The sequence below is a fragment of the Oxyura jamaicensis genome, chromosome Z, assembly GCF_011077185.1.
Source record: "Oxyura jamaicensis isolate SHBP4307 breed ruddy duck chromosome Z, BPBGC_Ojam_1.0, whole genome shotgun sequence".
Taxonomy (NCBI): Eukaryota; Metazoa; Chordata; class Aves; order Anseriformes; family Anatidae; genus Oxyura; species Oxyura jamaicensis.
Window position 1 is genome coordinate 8,346,904 of NC_048926.1, and position 10,930 is coordinate 8,357,833.

A 10,930-nucleotide genomic window follows, 5' to 3' on the forward strand; every position below is an offset into this window, starting at 1 on the left:
ACCCAAAAGCACTTGACGCATTTTACTACCTGCATGTTGCCAATCCGCAGCCTCGTAGGGATTTCACAGCTGTCACTGATGCAGGCTGAGCTCCTCACACCTGCAGAGCAACAGCATGGACAGACCTCGGGTTCTCCTGTCCCAAACTCATAAATCCATCACCACATGACAGAAAAGAACAACAGATCTCCAGCACCCCAGCTACCTACGGTGCTTTGATGCATCACCAAACCACTGCAGACGTGGTGGCACTGAACCTCCACCTTCCCACACCACTTCTCCTCACAGGAAAATGCTGGTTGCTGTTCATCTGAGCCTGGCAGACTGGCCATGCAGGCCAACTTTGCATCCAAATGGAAATATCTGCAAGGGGTTTAGGACAGGCAGTGTAATCTCTGTCTAGTCTGTTTGTCATTACATGCAACTGTCTGTCTATCCAGCTATCCATTCACATGCTTAACTGTATTCTCACTACAGCCAGCACATGAACACCTACAACTTCACGGAAAGGGCAGTGCACGTTTGTTCATTGGTGGCCATCTCATCTCATCTTGATTTGTTTGGAAGACGGGTCCCTTCTTTTCACTTGCTTTCACTTCAGATGGAGCAGCCATCACTTGTACTTGCCTATGAATATTTCCTGCCAAACGTCCCCCTGATTTTTTAAGGATACTATTTATTATAGGGAACAGTGAAGTTCTTGGCCTTTGCTATTACCACTGTGGGCTTAAGAGCTTGTGTGCTGGGGAGAGACAGTGTCAGGAGGACCACTCTGCCAAACCCTGGGGTTGGGACTGAGTCGAGCTGATCTGCATCAGGGTAAGATTGCTTGTAAGAGAGGGAGGGAGAGAAGGGGGAGATGGAGATGTGAGAAACTGCGTCACTTCCACAACTGCTACTGCTCAGGAGAAAGGAGCAAAAGAAATATATATCTGCCTGCCTATTAATTTAAATCTAGACCCAGGAAGAAGTCAACGAACTGTAATTTATGAGCTGTCAAAGCCTGAAAAATTCCTTTTGACACTGTATTTTCAGTTATTACATGCTTTCCTGCAAGACGACAGCGTAATTCTGTAGGGAGCCTTCTAGTGAACAGCACAATGGCAGAGGGCAGTGGGGGCTTTCTTATTATCTTTTCTTCCCCCTTTCTTCTTCTCTCCCCACTCCTTTCAATCATCCCCCCTTCCCTACCTTGCCGCTCGCCCAAACAGCAGCGAGGAAGTAAATCAGCAGCAGCCCTATCCTGCCAGCCCCTCAGCACCTCTAAGGCAGAATACAGGCTGGGTCCAGCTCTGTGCAGGGATTGCTGAGTTCTCACTGGGTTACGGGAATGGAGATGAAGCAGTGACTTCAACTCCAACAAAGACAAGGAAAACATGCTCCCTCATTCTCTCTGCCATTTTAAATGCTTGAGTTGGTTTCCCTCTGCCCATGCTCGGTACCCACCACTCTTTCTGGTGCACCTTTCAGTCAGGTCCCTCTCACTTGCATTAATATTGACTGACAGCTGTCAGCCACCTCAGATGCCCCGATGCTGGCAGCACTGCCTGCCTGGCTGCCTGCTCCTCCATGAAGTGAACCAGAGCCATGGGCACCTGCCTGCATCTGCCTCAAGCTCTTGTGGGGTCACAAGGGGTTGGAGAGCAGTGGCAGCAGCACCTTTGCCAGTGTCATTTAATTGGGGAACTCAAATGAGCACTTAAACGAAGCTCGACCTGAAAATGTTTCTGCTGCCTAAATCCAACCTGGAGTTCCCCCAGCATCCTGTTTTTCTCCTTATCACTTGGGGACAGGAGTGGGGGAAGCATTTCACAACAAATGTCATTTATCCCTTTATTTCCAAAGCTTTCTGTTTCTTACACACACAATTGCTTTTTAATTTGAGTTGCTGGTGGTGGTGGGAAGGTTGCCTTTTTTCTTTCCAGCTTTGATTTCTCACTGACAGCTCAGAAACCCCTTTTAAGGTCTATTCTCTGTGATAGGCACTTTGCCTCGTATTTAGGGAATCACACCCACACACTGCACGCATCCATATGCAAACACACAGACATACATACACATTTTTGAAGTGAAGCAAACTCCAGATCTTGTGCTTTAATATAATTTAAGCAGCCTGTGCAGAGCTCTTTGGAGTCAGGATTATGGACTAGGGCTCTGAAAGCACCATGAAAATCCAGCCCTGAAGAAGACCATGCTTTCTGTTGGGTTGCACTGCAAGGCTATGGACGCAATTCCCAGAGTTTATTCCAGACTTTGCTACTCTTTAACTTCATCGTGCCTCGGTTTCCCCAAACCTTAATCAGGGCTAACAGCATCACCTACTATTACCTGGGCAATATTTGAGTGAATATGCTAGAGCAGTGTTATTACGTTGCTGTTATGACTGTGATAGCATGTTCTTTCAGAATTATATCTCAACAAAACCGAGGCTTAAATTCCTCTGGATTGCAGATGGAGAGGTGAAAACAGAGGGCTTTGTCCAGAACAACTCTCCCATTTAACAGCAGAAATAGAGAGAGGCTTTCTCCTGGATGTAATATCAAACCCTAGAGTAAAGGGAACATGCTGTTTTATCTTACTCTTGAGTGGGTTACTGATGGACAAACTTTCAGTGGTTTTGTTTAAATTCAGAAAACCTGCACAAAATCCTTCAAGACTTTCTTCTCTGAGACCTTGCTTCCACTCAGACTCAGAGTGTGCTGCTAACTAAAAGCAAGATGGGTCTTTACCTGACTGTAAGACCAAGGACTGTCCTGGTTTGCATCCATACCACCCAGAGCCAGACCTTCCTCTGTCTGTCACAAAGTGGCTGCAACAGGCTAAAAATCAGTGAGGGAAAGCCAACAGTTAAACAGCAGAGCAGTAAAAGCAGGGTTCAGTGCATGTTCCCTGACTTTCTTTTGGTTAACATTACATATGCTAAATAAATGTCATCCCAACTGGGACTTGGGCTTTGTTTCTAGCTCAGAGAAATGCTCAGGGAAGCTGAATGATAAGAATCCTATTGCCTTATGTTGCTTCACTGTGCAGGGAAATCTCTAACTGCATTCAACACAATTACTTCTGCTCCCAGGAAAAGGATGTTGAGGTGAGGAAAAGCAAAAAAAAAAAAAAGCTGTCCTGTGTTCCCCTTGCACAAAACACTCTTCAGAACTGTGACTTTATTTTCCTTTAGTTGGTGGTCTCCTCCAGTTCTCACACCCAGAGAGGCTTTTTCATCCTAGTGTCCTACAGGCATAATAATGGCAAGGGTCTCAGCATGATAAAGAGGAACAGGGTCCTTCTTGTGGTAGTAAAGTCACGGCTTTTACTTGTCCGTGCCTGCACAGCAGACACAACCTGTGAGTGAACCAGCAATCAGCAGTAACTACAAAAAGTGAGAAATAGACACAACTAAGAACTGCATCCAGCGTATGTGGCAATATCTGGAGAACATTGTCAGTATTTAGGAAAATGCAGCATTCATTAAATGCCAGTGTTAGAGAACTGTATTGCAATAGAGGTGAAGGCCTGATATTCAAGCCTCCAAGAAGGAACAGTTCCAGAGGCAAGGGAAGGGAGGAGAGAGGCTCTGTGTCTTTGAGATCTTATCTTCCCCTTGGCAAAACCAACTGATTGAGTTTTCTTTATCAGTAGAAACTATCATGAGCTGCAAAGGTTGGATCTGTAGAACTGGAACTTTCTTGTAGTTCTTGCTGAGTACAGCATTCAAAAGGATGGACATTAAATGGATTAAGAAGTGGGTAATGGACAAATCCCAAAATGTGGTTGTCAAAGGGAAAGCATGATACCGTGAGGGTATTTGTAGCAAGGTTCTTCTGCACGGATCAGTACCACAGATCAGATCTGATGCTAGTCAGCCCTGTCATGAATGTTGTGGAATTAAATATCCCAGATGATAAAATCTGTGGATAACACAAAATGGGAAATTGTACAGACAGGACTCTGATACAGAGTTATCTGAGTCACTTAGGTCACTCTGAATGAGCTTTGCCTGGCTGAGGCGTTACGTGCATCTTTCTGCAGAACCAAATCGAAGCTGACTCATGGAGGAATAAGGCTAAAAACCAGACCTAAAGAATGAGGGGTTGTATTTCATAAGACGACGACCTAGAAAAGTACCTAGGCAATGACCTAGAAAAGTGGTTAGCACGGCTGAGGAAGTCAACATTAGCTCCCAGCATGGTGGTGGGCAAAACTATCTAATGGGACCTCTTGCTGTATAAACAAGGAAACTGGAGGACAAAGATGATTTTTTAATAGATAATGTTGGTGGGGGAGTGCACTGACAAACTGATCCCAGCCCAGTGTTCACCTTTTAAAAGCAGTAAAAGATTTTGAAAAGACACGGAAAAATGAAACCGATGTCTCAAAGTGTCAGGCTTAAAGAGTTGTGCTCGTCATTGCCTCACACAGCTCCGAGCAACTTGGATCCTTATGGAATTATCTTTTCAGGAAAAAAAAAAAAAAAAAAAAAAAAAAAAAAAACGCTTAACAGTGCTTTAATCAGCTGGAGAGACACTGAACTTTTCTCAGAAACTTTTCTAATTTAAAGGCATTGCCAAAAACACCGAAGTGAAAAGTCAGAAATGGTCTCTTCTTACAAGAGTGTATGCATCAAAGCAGCTTATGATGCCGAGGGTTATTCTGCGTCTTAGTAGTAAGACTTTAGACTTGACCCCTTTCCAGGATGCACATTTTAGCCAAAATGCAACATATTGGGATACTTGTAGAGTAGAAACAGAATGGCTAAGCATGGTGGTTCATCCATGGGGTCTATGGGATGGGAGGATGCTTGGGAGCAGCTCTGAGGGCACTTGCAGTATGCAGTGAGAAAGACTAGATCACTCAAAGGCCCTTTTGATGATAACCCTGTGAATCTCTGATTAGCTTGGGGTTAAGGGAGGGTTGGGAGGAAGATGGAGGAAGATGGGGTTGTTGCTCCTAGTATTTTTCCCTCGTCATGCCCATCTTTTGCTTCCTGACTGATGCTGCAGATCACTGGAGAGGGTCTTTAGCATAGGGAGCGTGCCGAGACCACGCGCTGGCTCCCCGTGTCAATGTTATCGCTCGCTGTCACATTTCGAAAGAGGAAGCAAGCCTGTGCCATGCACGCAGAGAACAAAGCCCTTGCAGAGCCGAGTGAAAGTTACAACTTGTCAGCACGTCTCTCAGCCTGCCGAGGGCCAAACATGAAACACAAAAAGGCCTGAAATGAGGGAAAAAGGGGGAAATAATAGCACAGTGAGCTCTCAAGCTCAGAAAAGGCTTGCTATAAAACAGCACCTTCGCTCTCTGTCTCTCTCTGTGTCTCTGAGTCCTTGCTACTGATGAAGGGAAGAGATGACTCCCCTTAGCACAGTTACAGTACGATTGCAGTAATAGGGACTGGAGCCAGGTTCAGATCTGGCTTGCACAGCTTTTCTTTTTCCAGACCCCCAAAAAAGCATTGTTAGCCAAAAAGCATTATTAGTGATCATGAAACTGGAGGTGGAAAGAGCCTACTGAGGGTTATATCTTCCCACGTGGACAGTGAAGCTCCAGTAGCTAGAAACTGGCATTTTTGAGACTCAGATTTTGCCCTGAATCTGGGAATTAATTTCTTCAGGTACTGCCCTCAGGCAGGAGTGAGATAATGGGCTTTTATATTTGCTAATCTGGCTGTAGCAGTTTTGGTGGGGAAAATAATTCTACCATTGCATGATATATGTCTGTATTGTTGACTTACACCTGCTAAAGACCATGTTTCACAAAGCTTTGTAGGTTTATGCTTACTGATCATTTGTTCCAGAGGAATGGTTTTCTGTTGCAAGTACTTTCAGCATGGACAATTTCCATGGCATGAGAAAGACAGTAGTACTGTCAGCACTGGGCAGGGGGCAAGACAGAAAACCTCCTTCAGTTCCCTGCTGTACAGAGATGAATCTTACATAAACTGAATGGAGAAAATTGACTGAAAACAGGAGACCAACATCTCTGCTTCATGTGGACTCACTCCTATATTGCCAGTTATTGTTAATATAGTAGTAGAAGCTACTAATATAGTGGTAGTAGAAGCATCCTTCAGGCTCTCTGGTCTAATTAAAATTAGATGAAACAGCACTGACAACAGAAAATTACTTAACAAATATTTATCTTGTTCCAATCATAGCATTGTTTGGCAATCTACACCTGGTAACCAAACTTGCAGGATATTGAGTTTCCTCCTGTAAGACTCCCCTTCTGTGTAGATTAAGTGATGCCCCTCCTCTTGCAGTTATTCTTTGGAAGTACACTGTTTCTGGTCCCCATCTCTCTCCACGAGTGCTCCTTCATTAGTTGCATGTTATGGAGTCTCAGGTATGAGTGTGGGAATGGCGTATGTAGGATCAAGTTGTAGCTTAAGGCCAAGATTTTTCCCAGCTCCTGGATAAGTAAGGAGACTAGTGCATAAAGCTTGAAAGAAACCAAAGGACAATAATGCTCCTTCAGAGAGTGCAGGACCACACAACAATACCATCTGTACTGAAGTCAGTCAGTAAGAGTTAATAGGTCATGTTGGGTTGAGCTGTGAAGACATTAAAAGAAGAGACTCACTAAGGGGAGAGGCAAAGCAGTGTCTGGCCCTGAACAATCCCATCTCCCTGCATGCCTGGGAAGAAAAGAATGGAGAAAACCCCTTCTGGTGCAAGCCATCATACACATCCACTACAGTCAGTGTAAATTTGTTGTGAGTTCAAAGTATAGCAGCCCAAGCTCAGAGTCATGGGACTGTCCCCACAGGCATGTCAGACAAAATCTGACTAAACCTTGCGTGGCCCCAGTCACCACTCACACACAAAACCACCACCAGTGGCATCATCCCAGCACAACAGTCCTGCAACCTCCGTGCACCTGGAGCAACTTTGTGAGCAGAGAGGTCCCATGTCTTCTCCTGGCCAAGCCCACCCCTGAAACCCAGCTGCAAACAGAGCTACCAGCAAGACCAGTCAGTGCCTGGAGTAAACTGCTTCTGCAGCAGGAGGCTGTTTATGAACTATTCTTTACTGCTGGCATAGCACCGGGCTCGTTTTCACCTTTCTTAAAGGTTAACCTCATTTCCCTCTATTAGTTGGTTTTAGCGAATGCCATTCGGCGCAGCAGTTAAAGAGCTCTGTCAGCGGATGGAAATGACAGTGGCATTTAGAGCCAGTCAGAGTTGAAAGTTGGGGGGGTGCGAGGGGAGGGTGGAAGAAATAATCTTCAATAAAACGTTTGCAGGGTGATGTTAAGTGACATGAAAGGAATCTCACTTTCCCCAGCAAGAGATCTTTGGCTCTGTGTTCTGAGGGCTACAATTCCCTGAGTCTGAAGTGTACCCAAATTTAGAGAGATGAAGTGCTTGAGGGGCTCCAACCTGGGGCAGGGGGCATCCCACATCTAGCAGGTCCAGGTTTGTGTTGATGGCTGATTTTGGTAAAGAAGAATTCCTCTGTGGCCATGAGTGTGTTGGTTGTAAGTTTTATCCCACCTTTTGTCATGTATTTCCATTTCTTCAATAGTGTTTCAGGTGACACTATTTAGTCATAGTTTTCCTGCATTCCCTCACTGCTCCTGGGCAATCACCAACTGTATAAAATTTAACAAGAACAAGTGCTGGATTTTGCACCTGGGACTGTGCAACCCTGGCTATATGTACGGACTGGGGGACAAGAGGCTGGACAGCAGCCCCACAGAAAGTGATCTGGGGGTTCTGGTTCATGGCAAGCTGAATATGAGCCAGCAGTGTGCCCTGGCAGCCAAAAGGGCCAGCCATACCCTGGGGTGTATCAGGGACTGCCTGTTGAGGGAAGGGATTGACCCGCTCTGCTCTGTGCTCATGCAGCCTCAACTTGAACACTGTGTGCAGTTTGGGGCACCACAATGTACAAACGACATACAGCTGTTGGAAAGTATCCAAAGGAGGACTATGAACGTGGTTGAAGGGTCTGGAGGGGAAGATGTGTGAGCAGCACCTGAGGTCCCTTGGTTTGTTCAGCCCAGAGCAGAGCAGGCTGAAGGAAGGCCTCATGGTGGCCTGCAGGTTCCTCACAAGGGGAGCAGAGGGGCAGGTGCTGAGCTCTGCTCTCTGGGGACAGCGACAGGACCTGAGGGAATGGGATGGAGCTGGGACAGGAAGGGTCAGGATGGATATTAGGAAAAGGTTCTTCTCCGAGATGTTGGCTGGGGACTGGGACAGGGTCCACAGGCAAGTGGTCACAGCACCAAGCCTGCCCTGCCCAGAGTTCAAGGAGTGCTTGGACAATGCTCTCAGTCACTTGGTCTGATATTTGGGTGGTCCTGTGTGGAGCCAGGATTTGGACTCGATGATCCTTGTGGGTCCCTTCCAACTAAGGACATTCTATGATTCTGTTGTCTGAGCTGCAGTTTTAATCACTGGAGTCAGGCTTGCAGGAAAGTCTTCCTCTTCCACTTAGAGGAAGAGTTTTCGTGAAAGAAGGCTAAGAAAATAGGCAGAATCAGGGAAATGTGTAAAGGAAAATATAGATTCCCAAACCCTAGCACACGAAAGGTGTGACCAGCATCATTTAGGCTCTGCTGTCCTCCTGCTCCATCGTCACCAGACTTCCCCTGGCACTGCTGTAATATGCCGTTCTGCATCAGGGAGACTTTGGGAGGCATGATACCAGCAACGGGGGGGAAGGGGACATACTGAACAGCATTTCAGCAAATTGAGGGTCTGATCCAAAGCCTGCAAGGCTCCATGGCACTCTTTTTCATTAACTTCAATAAGCTTCAGCTTTAACCTTGGATCCCCGATGTTTATTTCAAGCACTGGTGTAGCATCGCTTGGAATATAGTGTTCTTTCGCATACGCACCTTGGGGTAATGGTCTAAATGAGTATGTGGATAAGATAGGCCAGATCCTGCCAGGCAGCGTCCTGAAGCAGACCCATTCATTTCTTGGGTCATTTGTTGAGCTGGCCAAAGCATTTCAAAGGAACGGTTATCTAGCCAAACGTAAAGTTTTGTAAAAGGCAAAGCGTTCCCCTGGAACGGGTCTGTTTCAATGAGATTTTTGCCAGGGGACATTTTTTTTGAAATTAATGCATCGAGTTCTCATTTCAGGAGGCACAAACCTGTCATTTTAACAGAATCTTTTTGATTAATTTTGTTTCAAGTCTGTATTGTATTAAACCACTAAGAACATAAGAGTTTCCGTTTGGGGTTAGACCAAAGGTTTTTCTGCTCCGGCATCCTCTGCTCCAGCAGTGCCCATTAGAAAGAGTAAGAACAGGGCTTTTATAAAGAGTGACCCTTCCCTTAATATCCTCCAGCTTCCAGCAGTCACAGATTTAGTGATTAAGACAGATTTTGCATCTGGATCTTCATGTTTAGTAGCAGCGAGTGGACGCTTCTTGTTCCTTTGGATCTAATTTATGACTTTTGCCTTCAACAACATCCCATGGCAGAAACTCTTTCCTTTATTCATATAGTGTATGAAAATATACTTTCTTTTATCTGGCTGAAAACCACAGCCATTGTGCTTTATATATTTTATGTTTTGAGGTTATTAAGACAAAGCCTTTGTATTCCTCTGAGACAAAACCCTGTAACATTTCACAACTGAAGAATTTCCATTTCACAAGAACTTTGGCCTCTCCAATTCAAAGTGGAAGCACATTTTTTGAGACATAAGTATTTCCCATAGAAAGAAAATTCCATTTTTCATCCAGTTTCAGTCATTTCATTATATCAGTGTAATCGAGGGTGACGGCAAAAAAATAATAAAAACAAACAAAGAAACAAAACCCACTTCAGCATCCTAGGAAGAGCTGGAGAGAATGAATGAAAGTTTCACAGCAACAGCTTCTTCCTCCCAGCTGGGCTAGGAAGGTCACAGGGACAGGTTAGGGGGATCAGTCACCCCCACCCAATCATACTGGCATTGTGTCATGCCCTGACTCTGTAGTTTAAATGCCTGTAAGGCAGATGGTATTCATTATAGGAAAGGAGGTGGATTCTCCCCTTCATTTTTATCTACAAAATCCCCAGAGTGGGACTTCCACCTAGATAAAGGAGGACAAGCTTAAGGAAAGATACACAAGATATTTTTAGGTGGTGTGGGTTTGTCTTTTGGGGATAAAACATCACTTTTAATGCCTCTTTGCAGTCTGTGGGATGTCTGAAGGGTTCAATGGGTGGATCCCATTTAAGTTCAGGTCTTGCACCCAACATGCACCCTATGCCCAGCTCTGCTGCTCACATCCATAGGCAAATCCCGACAGGGTTTCAGCTCCTGCTCATTAAAGCAGGGTGAAATTAAATTTCTACTTCAAACCTTCCTATTTTTCTGCTTATAGTCGCAGGCAGGACTGTCTCTTTCCACGGTTATGTACACAGCCTGGCACACTCCACTCTGATTTTAGCCGTGGATTCCAGATACAAGCGTCAAACAAATAATACACAAAACTTCCGTGTGAAATACGGCTTCATAACTGAAGTGAGCATTAGGCCCGGAGCTGAATGATGTAGGAGAGGTGTTATTGAGACCTATGAGACATGCTGCTTGGATTCCTTTATTATTATTGTATTCTTTTGCCTCTCCTTCTTCATTTTCTTTGTTTGTAGACGAAGGGATGGAGACGAAGGAAGCCAGCAAGTTTATAAAAGCAAGAGAGAAAGGAGTTGAGACATTTTAGTGGAGATCTTTAATGACATTCTGTATAATTTGAAAGTGGGGAGGGAACGGGGGAGAAAAAAAAGGGAATTAGCAAAAAAACTGGCAAAAGAAAAGTGGAATGTGGAGAGAAGCGTGTGGATGAATTTTAATGCAATCAGAAAGCTGTAATAATGGTAATAAAGGAATATATTCAGACGTCAAGAGAGGGAGAAGGGAACAGGACCCGCGACGCCAGAATTTAAATTAGACATAGGCATATAATTCTCTTTTCTGGGGGGGGGGGGGGGG

The 10,930-nt window shown here is 45.1% G+C and overlaps 1 protein-coding gene across 9 annotated transcripts in view; it reads left to right on the top strand.

The window, feature by feature from the left end:
* Positions 1–10,930, top strand: part of CELF4 (CUGBP Elav-like family member 4) — a 671,901-nt gene that overhangs the window by 572,940 nt on the left and 88,031 nt on the right. The gene's annotated exons all lie outside the window — the stretch shown is intronic.